Source organism: Acyrthosiphon pisum, chromosome X (assembly GCF_005508785.2).
Source record: "Acyrthosiphon pisum isolate AL4f chromosome X, pea_aphid_22Mar2018_4r6ur, whole genome shotgun sequence".
Taxonomy (NCBI): Eukaryota; Metazoa; Arthropoda; class Insecta; order Hemiptera; family Aphididae; genus Acyrthosiphon; species Acyrthosiphon pisum.
In genome coordinates this window covers 108,592,718-108,599,358 of record NC_042493.1, presented here as the reverse complement: position 1 = coordinate 108,599,358, position 6,641 = coordinate 108,592,718, and positions in this window count along the sequence as shown.

Below are 6,641 nucleotides of genomic sequence, written 5' to 3'. Positions count from 1 at the left end.
TATACACTTATGCATTTTAAAATGTAGAGTATCAGTAGACAGTTATCTGAACTCGGAAAAGAGAACTCGATCAACGGACGTAGGTAGCCTTGATCACTCAGTCTTGGAATGTATACGACACCTGTATTCCGGTCTCCTATAGAATGATGATTGCGTCTTGGTGTGTAAGTTTTCTCGTGGTAGTTAATCCAGTCATCTACAGATTAGTTGGGTGGTTAGGTGTCGCATGTCGTATTTTATATAAAGGCATAGTATGCTTTAAGTATAATACGTACCTAATGTGTCTACTGCAATCTCGCCGAGTACTGTACAAAGCACATGAATGAAACCAAGAAAAACACTACTTTCTGATTTCACGGTCACAAACCTGATGATACCTTATTAAATAATATTATATTATTAAATAATTTTGTAATATTAAAATTAATGAATGATTGAAAAGCGCCTTTTTATTATCGTAGCCAGACAAGCACACAGGGTAAACAAATAATAATATTAATCTTCATAATCTAAACTACGACGAAAACAAAAGACGACCGACTAGTGAATACGGAGCTCCTGTAATCACGGTCTTTGATTATATTAAAGCAGTAACGAGTAGGTACTTATTCGTTCCATCGGTACATATTTACTAATTACCAAATGGTCCCCAACAGTAGGAGTTCCGTTCGTTCTACCTCCGCGGACGCTGTACCATTCTACGATCTAAAGCATTACACATTTACACGAGAAAAATTACGCACGAACAATAATATTGTAATAATTATTATTACGTAGGACATATAGTTTAAACATATTATACACTGTATGAACCATATAGTTGTAAATATAAATTATATAATTTCCGAGTTTTTTACTAATTCATTTTAATTTTAATGTCAGGTATACCTATATATATATATATATATTAGGTTATATATATAACCTATATATTCAAACTGAACACTGCTAATAATATAAACATTAAACAATATAAAAGGCATGAAACTATAGTTTATATATACATATATATAATATTTTCATGTCTTTATAATAATTATAATATAATATATAAAAAAGATGAAATGAATATTAATATGATGTTTATGGCAGGGTTTGGAAAAAACAGTTTTTTTATTAATTTCTGTTGTTTTTTTTTTGTTTTAAACAAAATAATTTTTTTTGTTTTTTTCAATTGTTTTGAACATGTTTTAAACATGTTTTAAAACAAAAAAAAAAATGTTATAATAATTTACTTTGAAAGGACAATGGGAAATTGCACATAGAACTCGCGTGGGTAGGTACAACGATAGAACACAAATAATGTATTATCTGACAAAACTACAAAAGTTGTTATTATTATAATTTTTTTTAAATTGTATTACTTAATGTTTTTGGACTTATTAGTTATCAGTTTATTACTCAACTTAAAAATCTATTGGATTATTTTACTTTTCGTTAAATATTGTAATGTCAATTCTAATTTGTTATGTACCTACCTATTTATAATCTTGTCAAGACTTAATAAAGAAATTAAAGAAGACTGAAATAAATTGAATATTGTATTATGATATTTTATAAAGTAATTAATTATTAATTAATATTAATTGTAAGTTTTTTTTCAATCAATAGTTAGTAGATAGTAAGTACTCATAATAACAAAACAGTCGATGATGTGATTATTGATTTACTTAAAAATATATCATATGAAATATTGAAATGTCATTTATTTCACTGTTGGTATAGTATATGCCTATGCTTCTATATAATATACTAATATACTATAGGTACGTGAATGCATTTTTAAAATAAATAAATAATTGTGTAATTTGTGTTAACCATTTAAATAAAACTATAATATAATTATTGATTAATAATAATAGAAATATAGAAATTGGACTGTTAAATTATCAATAGAACAAAAATAATTTTGAATTAGAATTTAATATAATTATTAATATAATTAGTTGTTATTACTTACTATACAAAAATAATTTAAATAATAACATGTGGTATCTACCTATTTTTTTTTTAAGTTTTAGAAGAATTTATAAAAAACTTTTTTAAACATATAACATAAAAAAACATGTTTTAAACAATTTGTTTTAAACACACAATGTTTAATTTCAAACTGCGAACCCTGGTTTATGGTGATAGTTTATCAGTTATCACTTTTCAGCGCATATAGACTAATGTTAGACTTATCATAGACATCTACATTTACATCACATGTATGTCTTACGTCTATGATGGATTGGTATATTAGACGTCTAATATACATTACAGTGCTTGCTGGGTACCTACACAAGAAAATATTATACCTACGGGAAAGTAGGTAGGTAATGAAATACCTTACAAAATTACATATACATTAACACACCTAAAATTCGAAAATATAATGCTGGAAAATACTTTACTGAAATTATTTGCACCAGATGCATAATATATGTAGTTAGGTACTCAATTAATAGGCATAGGTACCTACCACCGCTGACGTTCCGTCGCATTAGCAGTCTCTCGTCTGTTTCTAAACGAGACAATTAAAAAGTATCTCGTGCCTATGTTAACTGGCTCTGATTATTTAGAACTAAATAGAAAACCGTAACAGGTAATCAACTAAAACAGAAGAAATACGGTTTGATTTAATAACAATTTTAAATTTATTTTAAACTACCTATATAATAATATAAGGAAGATCGATAGCAAATACATTATATGTCACTATCTACTTCTTTATTATAATATTGAATAGGCATTATAGCATGTCAATATATATGTTATCAGTTGTTCTTTACCTATCATTATAATTTTTAAGTATATATAGGTAGTGAATATTTGATAATTGAAATATATTTAAATAATATTATACCTTTATTGAAAACTCGTTTTACTGTTATATTATTTTGCATTCAACGCACCTAAATTTAATGTATTGTTGATTCAATTTGAACAACATCTAAAAAACATAGTCATTTAATATTTATGTCTGACGACTATTTAATGATGATACACATTATTATCTACAATAAATTTACCTATTTAAATAAATGTCATTTAGTAATTTATTAAAGTAAAATATTCATGACATTCTTAAAAATAAAACCATATAAATACAATATTCTATTTAAAATAGGTAAAAAAATTTTTAAAATCTATGTTCATGAATAATTAACATATTTAAAGTGTAGTATAATATAATTAAAGTCAAACAAAATGATTGCCATACAAATTTAAATCTTATTTAAATCATTTAGATTGGAACAAAATAATAGTTGGGTATTACAAATCTTGGACAATTACAACATTAACTAATGAAATATTTAAGTAAAGCAAGTATACAAACATATAATTTTAATAATAAGAGTTTGTCATATTATAAGTTAAATTATTTCTATTCTGTTTTGTTACTGCCGATGGCAGGTGCCAAAATAAAATTATATACGACAAATTAATTTAAATTTGAAAACAGTTGTCACTGCGGTGTGAGTATCGTAGTAAATTTATTACTGTGCCACCCGAACGTTTATCCGAACAAAATAACAAAATAAATTAAATATCATACATATTGTATATAAGTAAAAATAAAAATATCTTTGCAAACTGAGTAGCGACGTCTATGTCAAAATATGTGTGACGCTCGTACCGTTTCCGACAGCAGTTCAGAACTGCCAGTTCTCACCACATACCTCAGTTCATTTTTTACGGCCTAAATGTATGCCAATAAAATATATATACTAATATACCGGTTAAAAATAACGATTCCTTGGTTTGAAAAAAAAATCTAAAAATCCTATCAATCTCTTTTCTTAATCCCACACCACTTTGGACCTCGACGATATAAGTCATTTGTATTGCAACCAACTGACTGTCAAAGGACTTAAAAAGTTATTCGTCTAATTAGCAGAACTTATATATAAAAACAAAAATAAAATGTTCACATCGCAGAATATAACACATATTTTATCTGAACAAAATACAGTAATGGTGTATTACAATTATATATAGTAATAATATTATTATACCACCGCAATAATATTAGGTAGATACGTAGTTTATTATATAATATTTAAGAAAGTTTATATTGAAATATTATTCATTTCATGATTATAAAAAATAATATGATACACTATATGTTATGAATAGACATAGGTATTTGCGTTAAAATTGTATGAAACGAATTTAATGATTTGAAATGTAGTGCCTACTTAATTTTTGAAAACAAGCAGTAATCCTTTGTATTTAATGAAATTATAATAATATGTGCGTACAATTTTTGTATTCGTTCAAACGGCTGACTAGTCGTCCCGATTAGAATGATAAATGTGCATCATACTCACAGATCATCGAGGTCACGTAGACGAAAATCCTACTGGATCAGCTAACGCTTAGGAAAAAAATCTACCCATAAGACATCTAGACATAGGTACTTATTACGCGTGTCGTTAACCTAAAAAATAAAATTAATGTACCACCCTTAATATTCATAAATTTAGGATTTATGTTTATAAATAATTTCATTTTAATATTCGAGAATCTATTTCCAATTTATCATAAAAATACAATATATTTGTACAGAACTTCAAGTCACCTAGTAGAGTTATCCGGTTATTGTGATCTGCAGTAAGTAGGCATATTATAATTTTTATAGTTAATAGTTTCTAACTTTTCACACCGCTATAAATCGTAATTAAATAATTTTATTAAAAACATGCACGGCGTATATGGTTATTAATTTCAAATTTGTTACTTAAATAATATATATTATCTTAGTTTATTTTCTTATAAATAAAAAAAGAATAATTTATTAGCGTTTGTTTAAAAATAAATTTATATATATTGAATATCTTAAGACTATGAATGCTAGAGGTATAGGTACCTATTTTTTTTTTTACTGCACGAATCTTCCTTAAACTGTAGTAGGTATACTATTTTTTACAATATTTCGTTGTATTAAATAATTGATTCAACAAAATAAATAAGTATCCGATATTTTGAAAGTATTTTTTTTATTCTACCTATCATCTCGTATAGCTTACTTTAAATACGAAAATATTTAAAATATTTTGATAGATAAATGAGAGGTAAACCTTCGTGTGAATAACTCGTAATAATATATAGTAAACATTTTTTCAATGAACTTATAAAACTTGGAAACCACACCAACCTGTTTTTCCCATGGCACGTGGGATTACAACGGTTTCAAGTAGTTTTTGATATCCTAATCGTGAGTACCGATTTTGAATCACTAAACACGTCAACGGAATGCGTTACTTCTAAACATTTTTCATCCACTAAAATATAATATTGTAAAGTGGGTAAACGCTTGCAGGTAGGTACTATCAAGTACAAAAACAACTGATTTCAACACCTTGTTTTCGCTATATCTCACGTAACTTCAGCTGATTACACGCACATGCAATAAATTGTTTTAAATAAGTATTTAAATAATTCATCGATTTTATAAATTATAATTTTTAAATAATTATATTTTTTGTTCATTTATATAATGATATTCGGTAACGGATTTCGTAGAATTTATTTTTATTTTACGGATCACAATAATATACCTAATATCATTTTTTTCTAGAAATAAACAGAATATATATTCCACATTTTTCGTACAAAAAATATTGTATGCAATGAGATTTCTTTAGTTTATATTTCATATTTTAAACAATTCTTTCTTTTTTCGATGAGTTATTTATGTATATATAGGAACTTACATATTTAAATGTTTTAAAATTCGAGCGAAATAATGTGTATGCGTTATGCATATGGGTTTAATGGCTTATATTGTATTTATATATTTTCAATTTGGTCAGCGTGGACCTAAAATGAAAAATGTTACTTTATTATTTTTCACATTCAATAAAAAATTCCTATATTTTTTATATTTTTTACTTTTTTACTGCAATTATTATATAAACAAATTTAATTTTTATACCAAAAAAATTAGTCTTACATTTTAGTCGTACATTTTAACTATTTATATAATAAATTAGAGTTTATTTTAAATTAACAACTTTTAATATGTCCATCAAAACCTTTTATGTCCAAGGTAAAAATATATTATAATTGTCATTCGTAACAAGTCCCATTTAAATTTAATTACGTTTAAAAAAAAATGTAATACCTAAAAGTAATAATTTATGTAATCTACAGAATATTTTACAAATAAATCAGTTGCAACACCGAAAATCAAAAATCTACAACACAAATTATTTGGTGTAGAATAATTTAAAATCTTAAAACTTCTCTCCTGTAAAATTTAATGTTTGGGACATACCTACAACTTTTGGCCTCTTATAGCCATCGATTTATAAAGCGTTGGTTAAAAATGGAAATGATGGATTGGAAATTTGTATCATGTTACTATCGCCGACCCCCAGCAGGATCTCGGTGATTAAATTTCAGTTATTAAACTCCACGGCGGCAAGAACATTATCGGCCGTTATACGCGATGAAAACGATTTTATCGAGAAATTTGCTGCAGTACCTACCTAATGACCGCGTCTGTTTCGCGGTTATAATAATATTATTATATTCGGTCCGATCCAATGTATTTCAGTTTGATATAAATTATATAAATAATTAAAACCTTCCAAACCTATATTAATTCAGTGGCATGTTGTGGGTAGGTATTTGGAGCTTGGTCTATAAGC